The sequence below is a fragment of the Sinocyclocheilus rhinocerous genome, unplaced genomic scaffold (genome assembly GCF_001515625.1).
Source record: "Sinocyclocheilus rhinocerous isolate Xijiao unplaced genomic scaffold, SAMN03320098_v1.1 scaffold273, whole genome shotgun sequence".
Classification (NCBI taxonomy): Eukaryota; Metazoa; Chordata; class Actinopteri; order Cypriniformes; family Cyprinidae; genus Sinocyclocheilus; species Sinocyclocheilus rhinocerous.
The window spans coordinates 955,864-958,728 of NW_015656360.1; the positions used below are offsets into that span (position 1 = coordinate 955,864).

General features: G+C 39.1%; 1 protein-coding gene across 1 annotated transcript in view; it reads left to right on the forward strand.

Moving 5' to 3' along the window:
* plekhh3 (pleckstrin homology, MyTH4 and FERM domain containing H3) overlaps positions 1-2,865 on the forward strand; it is a 40,278-nt gene that overhangs the window by 17,858 nt on the left and 19,555 nt on the right. The gene's annotated exons all lie outside the window — the stretch shown is intronic.

Below are 2,865 nucleotides of genomic sequence, written 5' to 3' on the forward strand. Positions count from 1 at the left end.
ATCTATCTATCTATCGCTTAACTAAGGTTCTGTCTGTCTGTCTGTCTGTCTGTCTGTCTATCTATCTATCTATCTATCTATCTATCTTAAAAATGTAAGTGCAGTCCTTCTCATGTACATTGAATTTCATAGCAATCAAGTGTATAATAAATATCTTTTGACCAACCACAATTTATGGTCATCATTGAAGAAAATTCTACGCTATAATCTAGAAATCACTTTACTTTCTACATGGAGCCACAGCTCTTATGCAGCAAAAACATTGCCAGTGCATTTTGTGAGTCTGCCTTAGCAGTTACGCCACAGTGCCACTGCATGTGCTTGCTGTTGGAAACAGGCCTTAGATTGTGAGTTCCTATTTTGTAGTGCACACTCTCTGTTGAGTATTACAGACTCCTGTACTGTCATGTCCTGAACAGAGGTAAGAGATAATCCGATGAGTCAGTATTTTATATCTCTCTATAGCCTTTAAGTGAAATGAGGCGTGCGTCGACCTGGATCAGACATCGCCTGATGCTCCGGTTTTTCTGTTTAGCACCAAATGTCTGTCCTTTTAGGTCACCATCACAGACCTTTCTCAACCCCATATTCATAAAAAAACATTTTTAGTTTTACTGATAGTCTAGACAGATAGTAAAACGGTTCTAGCCCCCGAGACATGAGTCATAAAGCTCATCTCCACATTTATACCCTATATCCATCCATAAGATATCTTACTGCCCTCTAAAGTCTCTATATAGCAGAGCATGTTTATCTGTATCTGCTTGCTGGTCTCATTCCAGCAGCCTCTTGCAGAGATAGACTTCAGCTCATTTTATCTGTGTGTGTGTGTGTGTGTATGTGTGTTAATGCTGTCTAGATTAGGATGAGGGTTATTCTCATGCCTGCGAGACAGAGAAGGTTTTTTGTTAAAAACCGGATTGTTGATCTTGATTCTGCTCAGATCCATGAACCGGTTCTGGCAGGTTCTGACTGGCTGATTCCAGCTCTCACAGCTCCTGTGATTGGAGGCTTCCTCTTTTTGTGCTGCCTGCCTCTCTCTTATTCTCTCTCTCTCTCTCTCTCTCTCTCTCTCTTTTTGATGGATGTCTGTAAACTCCGTCTGAGTTTCAACTTAAATTAGAGAGTGATGCAAATCCACAGGGATCTACCACTGCATCTCCATTAAACGCATACACTTGTAAACAGACCTGTAAATAAATGTACAGAACATTGATATAATTCAAGATATTCAAAGAACACAAAAATATTCAGACACACAGCTATCATATCTGAGGTCAACAAAGAGGCAACATACTCTTAGACTCTTAGACTGGCAGGCTTCAAAATACAGCATCAGAAAGACTGGAGCCATAATGCAGAGCAGATATTTAATTGTATATATTCATATCCATATTTTAAAATTTATATTACATTTGTCTTATCTATTTTTAAAAACACAAATTAATAACATCTTTAGGAAATCTCAAACTGAATAGCAATTTTTTATATGTAGACTAAATATTATAGAATTTTACTATCAGCGTTTTGTTATAGGTCATAGCATGAAAATAAGCTTCTTGGTATCGGCCAAAATATTGATATCAGTACATCATACACACGCATGCGTGTAATCAGACTCTCCTATCAGAGACACAGGGCCAGTCAGTGATCATATGATCTCTGGTTACAAACCATGATGTTTTTCCAGAGCATCAGAATGAGGAAATAAGTTTTCAGGACTCTCCATTTGATTAACTTAACAAATGGCTAATTTGGGTGAGAAACTAGCAAGTCCAGATAATTAGTGCCAAATGAAATTCTGACTTCAGATAACAAGAGATGCAGGAATGTCTTGTTTGATTAACCAACACGCGGTCACATTCAATTCCTCCGATGTGGTTCAAAGTGTGTGTGTCTGTGTGTGTGTGTGTGTGTGTGTGTGTGTGTGTGTGTGTGTGTGTGTGTCTCTGAGTGCCAGTGTTTCAGAGTGATTATCTATTTGTCACTGTCTGCTTCAAGGTGCTTGTGCTCCCAGCATTCCTCAAATTATCTATCATTTGTTAGCTAATGACGTCCTCTGACTAATCTTTTACCAGCTCATTACAAGCTGTTATTCTGTTCTTAACAAGAGTCTTTTAGTCCAGGTATACAATTAGCCGTTCACTAGACACTTGTTACCTTGATTTTTATCCATGTTCATGATGATAAGAGTTTTTTTTTTTTTTTTGCAGGAATCAAACTAGCAAGAAACAACCTTAGCAATTTGTGAAATTTCATCCCTGCTAGATATTAAATGGTTAAATTTAGGAACAGCAGCAGCTCAGCCATGTAGCAGAAGACCCCAAAAATTCCCAAAGGAACAGTCTAAAGTGATGAGGAGTGTCTCACTAAGGTCCTTTATAGTATAGTACATATATATTGAGCCCAGGGGAAAGTGGACCTACCCATAACATTTTTGTCCCAGGCCCTGTAAACTTTAGTGATGTCTGTTTGACAACTATTTTCTTGTCAGTACCTCTAGTCCACTCTTGTTCTCCTTGTCTCTTCCTAGTTCTCTCTTTGCGTGCGAGTGTCCTTGGCATCTCGTAGACACATTTATTTTCAGTCTTTTCCCTGGCTGCCAGACCGATAAAGCTGCCTGCCTGGCTGTGGTGGTGGAGGGATGTGCATGTGTGTGTTGTGTTTGTGTGTGAGATGTGAAATGTCTGCATATGTGGAGTGGTTTTTTGCTATGTTGGGGTCTGTTTTAGCAGCAGAAGTGTGATGTTGACCCCAACTTCCCTCAAGGAATGGGTGTGTATGTATGTATGTATGTATGTATGTATGTATGTATGTATGTGTGTGTGTATGTGTGTGTGTATGTATGTATGTGTGTGTGTATGT